This window comes from Mobula hypostoma, chromosome 7, assembly GCF_963921235.1.
Source record: "Mobula hypostoma chromosome 7, sMobHyp1.1, whole genome shotgun sequence".
Lineage (NCBI taxonomy): Eukaryota > Metazoa > Chordata > Chondrichthyes > Myliobatiformes > Myliobatidae > Mobula > Mobula hypostoma.
In genome coordinates, this window is record NC_086103.1 from 109388471 (window position 1) to 109406921 (window position 18451).

General features: G+C 43.9%; 1 long non-coding RNA gene across 1 annotated transcript in view; it reads left to right on the forward strand.

Moving 5' to 3' along the window:
• LOC134348989 (uncharacterized) overlaps nucleotides 1-18132 on the forward strand; it is a 30032-nt gene extending 11900 nt beyond the window's left edge. Inside the window, exon 3 of the long non-coding RNA XR_010018551.1 lies at nucleotides 18009-18132. This is a non-coding gene — a long non-coding RNA (uncharacterized LOC134348989). The remainder of the gene's footprint in view (nucleotides 1-18008) is intronic.
• The last annotated feature ends 319 nt before the right edge of the window (nucleotides 18133-18451 follow it).

Below are 18451 nucleotides of genomic sequence, written 5' to 3' on the forward strand. Positions count from 1 at the left end.
ATAGGTAGCTGTGTGAAAGGTAACTTGTTCTACAGACAAACTTTGTCCAAAGGGACTTACTTTGTGCAACAGTGACAGCTGATAGTAACAGCTGTTCACAAAACTACAAGGCAGTTTGTTCCTTTCTGCAGAAATACTCCCTCTGTATCTGGAATGCTCACAACAGGGTAACCTGAGGGGTCATATGACCTCCATATGAAAATGAGATAAAAATTGCTATCATTTACAAGAGGACCTGAAATGTAATAATTATAAGATATTCCCCCCGGATTGTAGACTAGCCAAAAAGCACATGAGGCTCAATGAACCCACAAGCGCACAGCTGTTATCTCTGACTCGTGGCCAAAGCTAAATCTATACAGAACATAAAGACATATACTGTGCTTGATGTAAAAGATCCCTTTTTTAAACATGAACACCTATTTTCGTCACTTGAGATTGATCTCTTTCAAAGATAGAGCCCATAGTGATGGATATTATCCAATTCTATCACGGTCAGCAATGAAGTGAAATTACTTTGAGAGTTACCTTGCATCTAAGTGAAACCTTTGTTCTCTGGAAAATACTACTTCATGAGCTTGCTCCAGCTCATTCAATGCAGTGAAGGTACTTCATGCACAGAACAAAGTGGGAAAATATCTTATAAAATATAATCCATGTTTTAAAATTGTTCTTGCACAGGCTATCTTACTGAAAAAATGCATGTTTTGACAAAGGCAAAATACATTAATGTACAATTTTCACAGGGGGATTGTACATGAACAATTCAGAAGGGTTCAGTCTCATTCATTAAAGTAAATTTATGACCATTCCATTTTACCCCAATTAAATGTGTGCTCTATATTTTCCCTCTGCTTTTGCATGGAGAGTCACATTCACAAGAAAGTCAATTTCATTGTTAACTTGCCATGCATCAAGTGCACAATACTATAATTACTCGCAGAATAATTTATGCCAGAAACCAGCAAATACTAACTTATTGTTTTAGCCAAAAATTAGGCATTTTTCCCAGAAAACCAAAATGTGTTTTCCAAAGACTGAATTGAAATAAGCATACATGCATGGTTTATATTTTGCTATGAATTAATATTTGTCACAGTTGTCGGATTGACAAGATCATTGGAATCAAACAGACTGAACATGAAAAAAGCTGCAACAAGATTGGAGGCTAAGGGCGTGTAAACAAGCTGAATAAAGGATAAGTAAGGATTGTTCTCAGGCTTTCAGAACTTCTTGGTTTAGAGGCAAAACAACAACAACAGTTTCAAATCCTTGAACCAAGGCTGCGGGTCAGGGATAATGGATGAGATGACACACTATTGTAGGAACATGGAGAGAGCAGACTGATCGCGAGAGAGAAGGTGCAGCGGAGAATCACCAGAATGCTGCCTGGGGATGCAGTATTTTATTTACAAGAAGAGACATTCCCGCCGATGTCTGTAAGGAGTTTGTGCATTAGGGTTTGGGCTAGAGAGCTGCGGGCATGCTCTAGAAGCAAGGCGGCCAATGCTCCCTCTAGTTTTTATTACAGCTGCGCAATCCAACCATTGCTCTAAGCAGGAAATTTTTTACATGACCCGAAAACTGTGCAGCACTTTAGTAAAACATTATATAAAAGAAAATTCCAGTAGCGCCGAAACAAAGGCTATGCGTGTGGGAGCATTTCAGCTACTGTGCGGCCACGGACCCGTGTAGAACATAGAACATAGAATAGTACAGCATAGTACAGACCCTTCGGCCCACAATGTTGTGCCGACCCTCAAACCCTGCCTCCCATATAACCCCCCACCTTAAATTCCTCCATATATCTGTCTAGTGGTCTCTTAAATTTCACTAGTGTATCTGCCTCCACCACTGACTCAGGCAGTGCATTCCACGTACCAACCACTCTTGAGTAAAAAATCTTCCTCTAATATCCCCCTTGAACTTTCCACCCCTTACCTTAAAGCCATGTCCTCTTGTGTTGAGCAGTGGTGCTCTGGCGAAGAGGTGCTGGCTATCCACTCTATCTATTCCTCTTAATATCCTGTACACCTCTGTCATGTCTCCTCTCATCCTCCTTCTCTCCAAAGAGTAAAATCCTAGCTCCCTTAATCTCTGATTATAATCCATACACTTTAAAGCAGGCAGCATCCTGGTAAATCTCCTCTGTACCCTTTCCAATGCTTCCACATCCTTCCTATAGTGAGGCAACCAGAACTGGACACAGTACTCCAAGTGTGGCCTAACCAGAGTTTTATAGAGCTGCATCATTACATCGCAACTCTTAAACTCTATCGCTCGACTTATGAAAGCTAACACCCCATAAGCTTTCTTAACTACCCTATCCACCTGTGAGGCAACTTTCAGGGATCTGTGGAAATATACCCCTCAATCCCTCTGCTCCCCCACACTACCAAGTATCCTGCCATTTACTTTGTACTCTGCCTTGGAGTTTGTCCTTCCAAAGTGTACCACCTCACACTTCTCCGGGTTGAACTCCATCTGCCACTTCCCCCCTCAGCCTACTTCTGCATCCTATCAATGTCTCTCTGCAATCTTTGACAATCCTCTACACTATCTACACCACCTTTGTGTCATCTGCAAACCTGCCAACCCACCCTTCTACCCCCACATCCAGGTCGTTAATAAAAATCATGAAAAGTTGAGGTCCCAAAACTGATCCTTGTGGGACACCACTAGTCACAACCCTCAAATCTGAATGTACTCCCTCCACCACTACCCTCTGCCTTCTGCAGGCAAGCCAATTCTGAATCCACCTGGCCAAACTTCCCTGGATCCCATGCCTTCTGACTTTCTGAATAAGCCTACCGTGTGGAACCTTGTCAAATGCCTTACTAAAATCCATATAGATCACATCCACTGCACTACCCTCATCTATATGCCTGGTCACCTCCTCAAAGTACTCTATCAGGCTTGTTAGACATGATCTGCCCTTCACAAAGCCATGCTGACTGTCCCTGATCAGACCATGTTTCTCTAAATGCCCAGAGATCCTATCCCTAAGAATCCTTTCCAACAGCTTTCCCACCACAGACGTAAGGCTCACTGGTTTACAATTACCCGGACTATCCTACTACCTTTTTTGAACAAGGGGACAACATTCGCCTCCATCCAATCCTCTGGTACCATTCCCGTGGATAACAAGGACATAAAGATCCTAGCCAGAGGCTCAGCAATCTCTTCCCTCGCCTCGTGGAGCAGCCTGGGGAATATTTCGTCAGGCCCCAGGGACTTATCCGCCCTAATGTATTTTAACAACTCCAACACCTCCTCTCCATTAATATCAACATGCTCCAGAACATCAACCTCACTGATATTGTCCTCACCATCATCAAGTTCCCTCTCATTGGTGAATACCGAAGAGAAGTAGTCATTGAGGATCTCACTCACTTCCACAGCCTCCAGGCACATCTTCCCACCCTTATCTCTAATCAGTCCTACCTTCACTCCTGTCATCCTTTTGTTCTTCACATAATTGAAGAATGCCTTGGGGTTTTCCTTTACCCTACTCGCCAAGGCCTTCTCATGCCCCCTTCTTGCTCTCCTCAGCCCCTTCTTAAGCTCCTTTCTTGCTATATTCCTCAATAGACCCATCTGATCCTTGCTTCCTAAACCTCATGTATGCTGCCTTCTTCCACCTGACTAGATTTTCCACCTCACTTTAGTTTAGAGGTGGTGCCCCCGTGGGCTATCCCCAGCACAATCCTGGGGCTATGTTGATTGTCGCCTCAAAATGACACATTTCACTGTAGGTTTCGAAGTTCATGTGATAAATAAAGCTCATCTCAGAATTTAAAATCTTAGAAACTGAAGAGTCTAGAAATGTTTTCCCTGGAGCAAAGGATGTTAAAAGGGGGAAGAACCGGGATAAAATTATAAGGGGTATAGATAGGCTAGACTGAGTAACACTTTTTCCTTTTATTGGAGGAGAATGAAGCCAGTGAATTTAGGTTTAGGGCAAGTAATAAAGGATTTTGGAGGGATCTGAGGGAAATCTTTTTCACCCCGAAAGTAGCATGTATCCAGATCCGATGCACTACAGGGGAGAGCAGTGGAAGCAAAATCACTGGTAGTGTTTAACAGCACTTGGGCATTCAATGTGAGGGGCCAAGTGATGAAAGCCTGGATGGATAAGGTTGGGTGCCCACTGGTCTGTGTGAATGTGGTTGGCCCATTTCTGTGCAGTATGATTCTATTTTGAATATTTACTCAGCTTTAAATCTAATCTAAGTGAATTTCAAAATAATAGAATTTGTCCACAGGGTACCATTGCCGGCAGTTACAGAATGAATTACATAGATTTTTCAGTGACTAAAAACATAATAATCTTGGAAGCATGGCTCAGGAGGAAGAGGCAAGAATGTTCCCTCTAAGTCAGATGTCTAGGATCTGAGTGAACCCACTGCAAAGACAGACAATCTTTGTTTAAAGGGAGTCAATCTGAGCAAAAGCTATGTGAAATTAATCCCAACGAATATTTCTTTTTCAAAATGAACTTCACAAAGCAGATTATTTCAAGACAATTGGTCTACAGCATTGAGACAGAAACATTTGCAGTGAAGATGCATTTTTGATTTCTCCCCGTTTTTTATTTTACCGAACTAAAAGCGGCTACTGAAGGATCAGTGAGAATAGGTGAAGGGTCTTGACCTGAAACATTGACTGTTCCTCCACAATTGCTGTCTGGCCCGTTGAATTCCTCGAGATATTTGCTCCAGATCCTGGCGTCTGCCGTTTACTGAGTCTTAGTGAGGATAACTTTCTACTCAAAAGCATACCCAAGGCTAATATTGTACTGGTTAACTGAGATTTTATCTCTCAGCCGTGCAACCCTCTCCCCATAACACCTCTCACTGAATAGACTGAGAAATATTCAATGTTCTGTGTCCAGGGCCCTTCATCAGAAACAGGAATAGTTAGTTTAGATAGCAGAGCCCAGGGCTGCATGAAACAAAGGGATTTACTCTGACTGGATGAGATATAACGAGGCCATTAAAGGGTCGTTATCAGATTAGGCTTCTGTGTAACATCGTGCTCATGATATGGCTGTGAGAGAAAAAAGAGAGAAAATAAAATGCCTTTTTTAAACTTGTGAGACGGCACATTTGCCATAGTTAATTTTCGGAATCAAGTTTCTCACTGTCTGATACTATATGACGTGAAATTTGTTGTTACACCAAAGATGTAAAATTACTATAAGTTACAAAATAAATAGAGAGAAAAAGGAATAACAAAGTAGTGTTCATGGATTCATGGAGCGTTCAGAAATCTGATCAAAGAAGGGAATCGTTGAGTGTAGCTCCTCAGGCTCATATACCTCCCTCCTGATGGTACCAATGAGAAGAACTGTCCCAGAGGGTGGGGGTCCTAACAATGGGTTCCGCCTTCTTGAAGATGTCCTTGGTGGTGGGGAGGGCTGCACCTGTGATGGAACTGGCTGACTTCACGGCTCACGGTAGCAACATGTGATCCTGAGCATTGGGGCCTCCGTACCATGCTGTGATACCATAAGACCATAAGACAAAGGAGCAGAAGTCGGCCATTTGGCCCATCGAGTCTGCTCCACCATTTTATCATGAGCAGATCCATTCTCCCATTTAGCCCCACTCCCCGGCCTTCTCACCATAACCTTTAATGCCCTGGCTACTCAGATACCTATCAATCTCTGCCTTAAATACACCCAATGACTTGGCCACACTGCTGCCCATGGCAACAAATTCCATGGATTCACCACCCTCTGACTAAAAAAATTTCTTCACCTTTCTTATCTGAATGGGCGCCCTTCAATCCTTAAGTCATGCACTCTCGTACTAGACTCCCCCATCATGGGAAACAACTTTGCCACATCCACTCTGTCCATGCCTTCCAACATTCAAAATGTTTCTATGAGGTCTCCTCTCATTCTTCTAAACTCCAAGGAATAGTCATAGTCATAGTCATAGTCATACTTTATTGATCCCAGGGGAAATTGGTTTTCATTACAGTCGCACCATAAATAATTAAATAGTAATAAAACCATAAATAATTAAATAGTAATATGTAAATTATGCCAGGAAATAAGTCCAGGACCAGCCTATTGGCTCAGGGTGTCTGACCCTCCAAGGGAGGAGTTGTAAAGTTTGATGGCCACAGGCAGGAATGACTTCCTATGACACTCTGTGTTGCATCTCGGTGGAATGAGTCTCTGGCTGAATGTACTCCTGTGCCCACCCAGTACATTATGTAGTGGATGGGAGACATTGTCCAAGATGGCATGCAACTTGGACAGCATCCTCTTTTCAGACACCACCGTCAGAGAGTCCAGTTCCATCCCCACAACAATACAGTCCAAGAGCGGACAAACATTCCTCATATGTTAACCCTCTCATTCCTGGAATCATTCTAGTGAATCTTCTCTGTACCCTCTCCAACGTCAGCACATCCTTTCTTAAATAAGGAGACCAAAACTGCCCACAGTACTCCAAGTGAGGTCTCACCAGTGCCTTATAGAGCCTCAACATCACATCCCTGCCCCTATACTCTATTCCTCTAGAGATGAATGCCAACATTGCATTCGCCTTCTTCACCACCAACTCAACCTGGAGGTTAACCTGTACGAGGACTCCCAAGTTCCGTTGCATCTCAGAACTTTGAATTCTTTCCCCATTTAAATAATAGTCTGCCCATTTATTTCTTCTGCCAAAGTGCATAACCACACACTTTCCAACATTGTATTTCATTTGTCACTTCTTTGCCCATTCTTCTAATCTATCCAAGTCTCTCTGCAGACTCTCCTTTTCCTCAGCACTACCAGCCCCCCCACTTATCTTCGTATCATCAGCAAACTTAGCCAAAAAGCCATCTATTCTATAATCCAAATCGTTGATGTACAATGTAAAAAGAAGCGTCCCCAACACGGACCCCTGTGGAACACCACTGGTAACCGGCAGCCAACCAGAATAGGATTCCTTTATTCCCACACTCTGTTTCCTGCCAATCAGCCAACGCTCTATCCACGTATGTAACTTTCCCGTAATTCCATGGGTTCTTATCTTGTTAAATAGGCTCATGTGTGGCACCTTGTCAAAGGCCTTCTGAAAATCCAAATATACAACATCCACTGCATCTCCCTTGTCTAGCCTACTTGTCTAACCTACAGCCAGGAAAGAAAACTCTACAGGACTTCTGTAGAACACTGCAAGAGTCTTTGACGATGCACCAAATCTCCTCAAACTCCCTATGAAGTAAAGTGCTGGCATGGCCTCCTTGTAATTGCATCAGTGTGCTGTGCTCAGGATAGATCCTCAGAGAGTTGACATCCAGGAAATGGAGGCTGCTCTCCCTTTCCACTGCTGACCCCTCAATCCTCAATGAGGACTTCTTCTTCCTGGAGTCCACAATCCATTCGGTGGTCTTGCTGACGTTGTATGATGTTGCTACTACAACCCCACTCAACAAGCTAGTCGATCCCACTCCTGTGTGCCTCCTTGTTATCATATGAGATTTTACCAACAACAGTAGTGTCATCTGCGAATTCATGGATGGTGTATGAATTATGCCGAGCCACACAATCATGATTATCAGTGAGGCGGAGATGCTATCAATGATCTATACTGACCGTGGTCTCCTGGTGAGGAAATTGAGGATGCAGTAGCAGATGGAGGTAAGGAGACCCATGTTTTGAAGCTTGATGATTAGAATCATAGAAAGGTACAGCACAGAAACAGGCCCTTCAGCCCATCTAGTCCGTGCCAAACCATTTAAATGGCCTACTCCCATCATCCTGCACCAGGACCATAACCCTCCATCCATGTACCTATCCAAACTTCTCTTAAATGTTGAAATCGAGGCCGCATGCACCACTTGTGCTGGCAACTTGTTCCACACTCTCATAACCCTCTGAGTGAAGAAGTTTCCCCTCATGTTCCCCTTAAACTTTTCTCCTTTCACCCTGAACCCATGAGCTCTGGTTGTAGTCCCACCCAACCACAGTAGCAAAAGCCTGCTTGCATCTACACCCTTCATAATTTTAGTACTGAGGGAATGACGGTACCGAATGCAAAGCTGTAATGGATGGATGGCAGCCTGAAATATGTTTCGCAGTTGCCCAGGTGTTCTAAAGCAGCCAGTGAGATTGTGCTGTCAGTGCATTGCAGGGGATCCAAGTCCTTGCTCAGAAATAGTTAATTTTATCCAGAACCAGTTTTTTGAAGCACTTCATTTTCACTGCGGGATAAAGGGGCTTATGACAGTTAACATAACATTGCTAGTGCAGTGTCTTGCTCTGAAATGACTTAGGTTTCTGTAGACTTGTTTTCTAAAGTAACTGCACACTCGAGGAACTTCATGTCACTGAGCACATTTGGAAAGGCATGGAGATGCTTTTTTGGAAAGTTGAAGACAGAATAGAGCATCTTAGACTTAAAATTTTCTGTTTCTGTATCCTTGCCTGAAGTCACTGTGGAACTTGCACCTAAACTGTTGAGATGGCACCAGCTATGTTGTTAATTTCACAGCAATTTTTGGTCTATCGTCTCTGGACTGGTGTTGGTGGATAAGTGTGAAACTCAGTGTTACTGATGTTGATTGACATCACTAACACCATTGCTGCAAATTCACAATCAATAAAAATGTTTCTTTTAATAACTCCAGGCAAGGACAGAACAACTGTTCTTTTTGAAAACTCTGACGAATTTGCTAGAAATTAGAATAGTATATAGCATAAATTTCAGTTACGTAAGTACTGAGGTGTGTAAATAGAGTGGGGGAGATCATAGTGAGTTTTGTGGTACTGGACATTGAGCGTCATTGGACGTCAGCGATCCCCAACCACCGGGCCGCGGACAGGTACCGGGCCGCAAAGCATGTGCTACCGGGCCATGAAGAAACGCTATGAGTCAGCTGCACCTTTCCTCATTCCCTGTTGCACACTGTTGAATTTGAACATAGGGTTGCCAACTGTCCCATATTTGCCGGGACATCCCATATATTGGGCTAAATCAATTTGCCCCATACGGGACCACCCTTGTCCCGTATTTCTCCCGCTAAGGTAGAGCGTTCCTATGAAACCTTTCGTGCCGAAATGGCGTGAAGCAAAGAAGCAATTACCATCAATTTATACGGGAAAATTTTTTGAGCGTTCCCAGACCCAAAAAATGACCTACCAAATCATACCAAATAACACATAAAACCTAAAATAACTCTAACATATAGTAAAAGCATTAATGATATGATAAATACACAGCGTATATAAAGTAAAAATAATATAGTCGGGAAGGTTAAGTCAATCGGCACTTACGCACATGCACACGTCACGCATGTGCACACAGGTGCCCGCGCAAGGCTTCATGGTCATGGTAGTCTTTCTCGGGGTAAACACAAGTGTCCCGTCAACACACACAAAAAATGCTGGTGAACACAGCAGGCCAGGCAGCATCTATTGGAAGAGGTACAGTCGACGTTTCGGGCCGGGACCCTTCGTCAGGATTTATTTGGGAGTGAGAAAGTTGGCAACCTCAACTGTAAAAGACATGTTGAGGTGAGTTTAACCCTACTTGAACACCACCCTCTATCAGGTAGGAGGTACAGAAGCCTGAAGGCATACACTCAGCAATTCAGGAACAGCTTCTTCCCCTCTGCCATCCGATTCCTAAATGGATATTGAATCTTTGGACACTACCTTACTTTTTAAAAAAATATACAGTATTTCTGTGTTTGCACTTTTTTAAGATCTATTCAATGTACGTAATTGATTTACTTGTTTATTTATTATTATTATTATTATTATATTTATTATTTTTTGCTCTGCCGGATTATGTATTGCATTGAACTGCTGTTGCTACGTTAACAAATTTCACCTAACAAGTCGGTGATAATAAACCTGATTCAGATTCTAAGAGTTTTCAGAATGGGCCAACACATCATCCTTCAGAACTTCCACCATCTCCAAAGGGATCCCACACTAAACGTTAAACATTTCTTTATCTCCACACCTATCTCTGCTCTCCACAGGGATCTTACCCACCATGATTCCCTTGTCCACTTGTTCCTCTCCACTAATCTCCCTCCCGGCAAGAAGACAAAGTACTACATCTGCCCATTCCATCGCTCTCATCTCCATTCAGGACCCCAAACAGTCCATCCAGGTGAGGCAACACTTCACCTGCAAATTTGCTGGGGTCATTCATTGTGTCCGGTGCTCCCAGTGCGGCCTCCTCTACATTGGTGAGGCCTGTTGTAAGCTGGGGGACCGCTTCATCGAGCACCTCTGCTCCATCCACATAAGCAAACTTCCTGGTGGCCAAACATTTTCATTCCAATTCCCATTCCCATCACAATATGTCGGTTCACAGCCTCTGCTTGTGCCAAGATGAGGCCACCCTCAGGGTGGAGGTGCAACGCCTTATATTCTGTCTGGATAGCCTCCAACTTGATGGCACGAATATTGGTTTCTCCTTTCAGTTAAAAAAATTCTCTCTCCTGCCTCTCTTCTTCTATTCCCCACTCTGGCCTATTACCTCTTCTCACATGCCCATCACCTCCCTCCCCCCCCCCCAACGAGTCCCCTACTCTTTCCCTTTCTCCCACAGTCCACTCTCATCGTCTATCAAATTAGTTCTTCTCCAGCCCTTGTCCTTCCCCACCCACCTGGCTTCGCCTATTGCCTTCCCCTCCCAACACCTTTTTATTCTGGCATCTTCTCCCTTCCTTCTCAGTCCTGAAGAAAGGTCTTGGCCTGAAACATCAGCTTTTTATTCATTTCCATTGATGCTGACTGATCCTGCAGTGTGTGTGTGTTTCTGGCATCTGCAGACTTCCTTGTTTATGATTGCTAATGTAACACACTGGGAAAGGTTTCACTGCTAACATGATGGTCTTTCTGTAGGAGCAGGGCTTGGGTTATGGTTAGAGATAGCGGGTGCTTTGGAATGTGAGCTGGGTCCTTTGTTCAGCAAGAGATGAAGAGAGAAGATGCTGGAGAGAACCGGTCGTAGGATTCGACCCGGCGGGGGACCATGATTTGATGGAGCAAGGTGCCGATTTTGATTGCGGATGGGTGAATATGTATGACTTTCGGAAGAGTTGAGCTCCAACTTGTGCACATTTGACTGTTTAATTATAATGAGCCCTTTTTGTTTTTTTTTCTTTCTTTTCTTTACTAACCCTTTAGTTAAGATTCATAAATATAATTCCTTTAATCGTATGGAGTGTGCTGTCTGTTATTTCTTGGCACTGAGTTGTAACAGGGTAACAAATTACACACACACACACACACACACACGCAAACCAGGATTTTGGGATGGGAGAGCTCATCCCAATGGATTTAGCGGGACCAGAGTGTGTATTCCCTCAATTTATGCAGCCGAGAAAACCAGGGAGGTTTCACTAAGAAAGATAGATGCTTTCCAATAATAATGGTATGCTTGAGCAGAGAAGTTAAAACTAAACTGGTTACCTATTGATTTGATTAAAGTGCTAACAGCACTTTCATTAGCCACTGAGGTACACAGATTTCTTTAAACTTTCCTTTCCATTTGTTGGGCACGTGGCCAAGTGGTTAAGGCGCTCGTCGAGTGATTTAAAGGTCACCAGATCGAGCCTCAGCTGTGGGAGCGTTTTTGGGCCCTTGAGCAAGGCACTTAATCACACATTGCTCTAGTCTGTGCGAGGAGTGGCGCCCCACACAGACTTCCAATCTGCACCTTGTAAGGCATGAAAATGCCCGACGCAGGCCTCTCATGGTCTGAGTCTATGATCCCCCTCCTTTCCATTTCAGTATTTATCTATAACTTGCATATTCTTATCTACAGCATGAAACATGCCATAATGGCTTAATTATTCTTTAATTAGCCTCTAAGAATGACTTGGAATGAGAATTATGTTGCCCCTTTGTCATCGCCTCAGTTAATAACAATGTTAATACAACAGCATGACCTGATCATTTGCCCCTATATTTCAAACCATGTAATGATACACCACTGTGGAGACCATTCTGCCTTAATACGCCAATGTTAGTGTATTTTACTTGACCATAGATTTTTTTTAATCAGTTTAGTCTCTTATGGATTTAACCCACATTAGACTTGACAAATAAATGTTCCCTTAGATAAAAAAAAATACTATTGGCTTCCTGATCTATCTCATCCCCCTGATGAGCATAATAAACAGAAACACCATAGTCTGAACTACCCACCTTTTTTAGGCAGAACCAAGCCCACTAAACCATTGACAAATTAGATTCAAGTATTCTCCAAATTTAAGTGTAAAAAATTATGGCAAATTCAGAAGATGTAGGTAAGCATAAATACGTTGTGGTGTTTTAAGTCTTGGAAAAATATTAGACAGTCTGAACAATTTCAAATGACATTTTAACTCTTTGTGATCTTGCAGCATGCAAGGTGTCTGTACTATTAAATACTGTAGATTTGTTAATTGCTTGATTTTTACACTATAGATTTGCTAAATGTTTGCTAATAGCTTCTGGATTCTTTCTTCGCCTCAGGCACTGGTGGCATGAGAACAAAAGACCAAAGAATTTATCTGGTTCTTGGGAGTTCACCTGTTGTTGTTTGTCCTTCGTAGTCGAAGATGACCATGGCTTCAAAGTCAAATGGGAGATTGGTGGCTGTGGGTCCGGAGGTGACTAATGAGGCCAATCCGGGCCCTGAAGGCTTGCCCACATGTGGGACACAAGTGGGTGGGTGCTGTCGTGGCAGTAGATGCTGCTCGGGCCTTGCGCACAGCACGCTTTCGTTGCGCCTCGATGATGCACCTGACTTCAGCTGCACGGGCTCCTGTGGAGGTCTTGCTGCGCCAAGCTGGACAGTCGAAGGCAAGCGTCTCCCACGTGTTGATGTCGACACCCAGGCCTTTGAGGGACGCTTTGAGGCAGTCTTTGTAACGTTTCTTCTGCCCCCCGACTGAGCGCTTGCCCTGACACAGTTCTCCGTACAGCAGCTGCTTAGGCGATCGGCTGTCTGGTATTCTGACCACATGTCCAGCCCACCTGGCTTGGGCTTTCAGCAGGAGGGTGTAGACGCTGCAGAGCCCAGCTCGTTCCGGGATTTCCATGTTGGGGACTTTGTCCTGCCACCTGATGTGGAGGAGTCTGCGGAGACAGCTCAGGTGAAAGTGGTTGAGCTGTTTGGCGTGTCTGCTGGAGACAGTCCAGGTCTCGCTGGCGTAAAGGAGGGTGGTAAGGACCACTGCACAGTAGACCTTCAGCTGACCAAGGACCACCATCAATAGGTGCCTAGGATGGACCCAGGGTGATTTCAGACATCTCGCCCTGAAAAAACTCATTTCAGGGAAGTCTCAACCAGAAGTCTCAACCTCAGTGGTCTGTGTCAATGAATTTGTTAATTTTGCAAGACATCAGATTCACAAGTGTTTTGTGAGACGGTTGAATTCTGAATTCTGTCTTAATGTTCACAATAGCTGCTGTCTTGGTTGACGAGCAGGCACAGTTTTTTGCTATTTCTGAATCAGGAAACATTTTCCTGAGTAGCTTGCCTGTGTGCTTACACACCTGGAATGGCAGGTTATGCTCAACGATGAAAGGTGTAAAGTACACCTCAGCTCTAGTCACCTTCTCTGTCAGACTTTGGTTTTCTGCTGAAAAGAACTGTGAAATACTTGAGCAGCCTTCCCTGCGCTTAGCCTCCCGAATATGTTGTGGTCCCTAAAAGAAATAAAAGCAAAAGGTGTACCCTTATTACAGGTGTGCGCCGCTTAACGTCCACTCGGACAACGTCCGATCACATACACGTCCGTAGTCACACACACACACATTGCCTGCAATAGTCGGGATCAGAACTTACTTTTTTACATCAAAATGGGGGATTTTAAATGAGTGATTTAGAAGTTCTGTATCTTCAAGTTCAAGTTTATTGTCATCTGGCTGATGGTCCACAAACGAAACAACCTCTGTCCGAATCATGGTGTAGCCACAATACATATATCATGCACACCACATAAAACAATATATTACCATATTATTTAATAAACTGTAATTCAAAATGCGTATAAAGTGTGCAGCACAGGTAAACAGTTCGCTGTCCTAATAATGAGACCTCGGTGGGGGCCGGGTATTTATTAAAGTCGGTTTTTCTTCTGAAAACGGCTGCGCTTAAACCCAGCCCATCACGGGCTTTGATGTACCTGTAAGTGGAAGTGTTTCAGGAAAAAAACCCCGAAGAATTTGTTTGCTGCGAGGGCATTTTTAAATATGTCTTAGCGGACGATTTTGGAATTTCGCTCCAGTTTAAACCCTGCTCTAACCCCTTTAAGACGCCAACGCGCCCTGCCCGTATAGGACAGCCTCGCATAGTCAGGTTGTCACCGCCAGCCTTGGGAATTTCTTCGCCAGGCTTTTGTAGTTCATCACCGACAGTTGTCCGGATAATTTCAGCTTCATTACAGACGGCAGTAACTGAACTGATGGAATATGGAAGAGAGAGAGAGGTCAACTGTAAAGCCCGCCCACAGAGAAAACTGAAAGGTCTACTTAGTATAAAGAGAGATCAAGCAGGATTCATTCATTTTCTTTCTTTTTTTTACCCCCCCCCTCCCTCCCCCTCTCTAAAAAATCGATTTCCAGGACATTGTGTATAATTTGCGGGCGTCAGGGAGCCACTATAGATATGTGGGAGACTCCCGGAACTCCTGGGAGAGGTGGGATGTCTGTGATTTCACAAGTTGGAGTTTGGAGTTCCGCTCCCCCACCAACGGCGACAATCCCATGGCGGCTGAGAATTGTCAGCCCTGGAATCTTTGTAACTTACTACGGAGTATTTAGTGTGTTTTATTTGTGTTTTCTGTCTTATGATCATAAATTCAGCTTAAGTTACTTTTTTGTGTAACTAGATTCTAGACTTCCTGACTGGGAGACCTCAGTCAGTCCGGATCGGGAGCAGCATCTCCAACACCATCACACTGAGCACTGGGGCCCCCCAGGGCTGTGTGCCCAGTCCACTGCTGTTCACTCTGCTGACCCACGACTGTGCAGCAATACACAGCTCGAATCGCATCATCAAGTTCGCCGATGACACGACCATGGGTGGTCTCATCAGCAAGAACGAGTCAGCATACAGAGAGGAGGTGCAGCAACTAACGGACTGGTGCAGAGCCAACAACCTGTCTCTGAATGTGAACAAAACAAAAGAGATGGTTGTTGACTTCAGGAGAGCATGGAGCGACCACTCTCCGCTGAACATTGATGGCTCCTCCGTAGAGATCGTTAAGAGCACCAAATTTCTTGGTGTTCACCTGGCGGAGAATCTCACCTGGTCCCTCAACACCAGCTCCATAGCCAAGAAAGCCCAGCAGCGTCTTTACTTTCTGCGAAGGCTGAGAAAAGTCCATCTCCCACCCCCAATCCTCACCACATTCTACAGAGGTTGTATTGAGAGCATCCTGAGCAGCTGCATCACTGCCTGGTTCAGAAATCACACCATCTTGGATTGCAAGACCCTGCAGCGGATAGTGAGGTCAGCTGAGAAGATCATCAGGGTCTCTCTTCCCGCCATTATAGACATTTACACCACACACTGCATCCGCATAGCTAACAACATTATAAAGGACCCCACGCACCCCTCATACCCCTCATACAAACTCTTCTCCCTCCTGCCATTGGGCAAAAGGTACCGAAGCATTTGGGCTCTTATGACCAGACTGTGCAACAAGCCATTAGACTCCTCAATTCCCAGAGTCTAGTCTGACACACACACACACACACTCAACAGAACACCGCTCCACTCCCTTTGCAATTTTTGCTCATTTCTTTCTCAATTCCTGTTAAAACATTGTTTACATTGTTTACATTTACATTTACATCATTTATTATTATATTATAATTTGTCCTTTACTGTGCCTATTGTCTTGTTTATTAATTATTGTACTGTCTTGCACTGTTTTGTGCACTTTACGTAGTCCCGTGTAGATCTGAAGTCTAGTGTAGTTTTGTGTTGTTTCATGTAGCACCATGGTCCTGGAGGGACATTGTTTCGTTTTTACTGTGTACTGTACCAGCAGTTATGGTTGAAATGACAATAAAAGCCCAACTTGACTTGACTTGACTTGACTTGACTTGACTTGCTTGTACACTTATTACCACATCTCCTGGACACTTGATTTGGTTTGGGTCTTTTGGGTGAGATCAACCCAGCCCATTACAATAAATACATTGAAAGGAAACTTAACACCTACATCAGACTCTTTCTTTATTCAGTCTTGGAATTTATGTTTTAACTCCTATAACCATCATTCACGTACTGTAGGCACTAGTCTAAGAACAGACAATTGAGGAAACAGGTCAATTTTAATGTGACGAATACCATAAAAATGAATTAAAAAAGCAGGATATATAATTCAGAAAACAGTGAGGATCATTTAAAAAGAACCACCAAAAAAAATTGCAATTAAGCAGAAACAAAGTTTCATGTTGTGCATGAAAATCTAATTGTAATGTTAGGAAGTCACCAAGAAATGTAATTGCAGTGTGTCTGCATTTCACAGTCAGGCCAAAATTCAGCTGTAAGAAGAATTTGATGGATATAAAACATCACAGAAATTTAACACTATGAACCCAAAGCTTCTAGTGAAATGCTCGGAGCTCTGGGAAGACCTCCTGGCATTTACAGTGAAACTCTGATAATCCAGCACCTGATTGTTCAGAAATCGCGATTGTTCTTTCACTTCTACAGAACGTGAGTCAAGGGTCCAGAGTGAAAGTGGGGTGTGCAGCCAGAGCTGGGGTTCTGGAGTACAGCCAGGCCTGGCTCCTGGACTTCGGCTAGGTGTGTAGTCAGAGTGGGCAGGTCTTCATCTGGATTTGGTTCAGAGTGCTTGTATATCCCCTGCTTTATTTAAACTCACCAGGTTCACTGCAAAATATATACTAATAATTATTAACGCCTAACATCAAAAGTGACACATAGTGTGTTCCAATAATAATAGAAGTAACATCGAACAGTCCAGAAAATCCGCTGGCCTTGCACTACTAAAACCCCAACGGGGTGAATAATCCAAGTTTTACCATATCTGTGTAACCGTGCAAAAGTTCATTCATCTCTCAATGAAGTGATGGTCAGCCAGGAAATCCCTGTGGACCAGTTGTGTACAGGTTTGATTTTTTACCTGTTGTACCCTGGTGTTGGATTACTCCTGGAGTGGTACAGTAAACTTCTGCTGTTGTCCGTTACTTACAACCAGAAATATGCATATTGCATGTTAGACTTGAAGCAAAAAACTGGCTGCCAGGAGAAGGAGTAAGTTAAAACTTACATTCTTGTATTTATTGTTTGTTTGTTTGTTTGTCTTTTGGAGATACAGCATGGAATAGGCCCTTCTGACCCTTCAAGTTGCACCATCCAGCAACCCGCAAAACCACTGGTTCAACTCTAACCTAATCAGAAGACAATTTACAATGATTAATTAACCTACTAACTAGTACATCCTTGGACTGTGGGAGGGAACCAGAGCACCCGGAGAAAACCCACACATTCCACAGGAAGAGCGTACAAACTCCTTACAGAGGACCCAAGGATTGAACGCTGATTTCCAAAGCGCTGAGCTGTAATGGCGTCGCGCTAATCACTGCGCCACAGTGGCACCCCAATGTTTGGTTTATCGAAGATGATTTGAATCTGTTTTAAGTCTTTCACTTTTATATTTCTACAACATTTCTAATAGCATGTTGAATGTTTAACAGACCATGAATGTTTTTAGACGGTTGTTAACACGAAGGACATTAATAATATGCAGGGACTTGCCGATTGGGCAGGAGGCAAAATCCTAGAGGAAGTCCACTCAGTGGGCTCACTCAAGATAAGTGGTGTTTAGTAGCAATGACCATAAGGCTCAGAGTGCTCACTGTCCAGATTCTTACCAGTTGACCAAAATTCCCCAATATTTTAAAATATGTAACTTGCTTATAGACTACAAATCAGTAAAATATGGAATACGATTTAGAAATTCAGGCCTATGCGCACGCGGCCGTTCTGAACGATATCGTATGTGTTAACTAGGATGCCGTGCACAATCCTGATTTGATGGAGACAGCCATGAGAAGCACAGAGGAACACCTGGAGAAACTTCTGAAATGCCCACTTCACTGCCGCTGCTACTGTGCGATCGATAATCTCCGGAGGGGAAGGCCCCAAATCCTTGGCTTTGCCTGTTGCCTGCTGCCCGTTGCCGGGGCCGGGGTCGAAGCCGAAGCGCTCGGCAGAGATGGTGCTCGGTGCTCGATGTAGGAGAGCTGGACGGAGGCTCAGAGTTTTCAGATGGACTCGGAGTCGGACTGTGGTCGGAAGCTTCCAGGATGCTGCATCAGCAAGTTTGCGGCACTGGAGGTTCACCGTCTGCGTGAGATGATGGGACTCGAGAGACTTTGAGACTTTTTTTTTAACCGTGCCATGGTCTGTTCTTTATCAAATTACGGCATCGCTTTGCACTGTTGTAACTATAT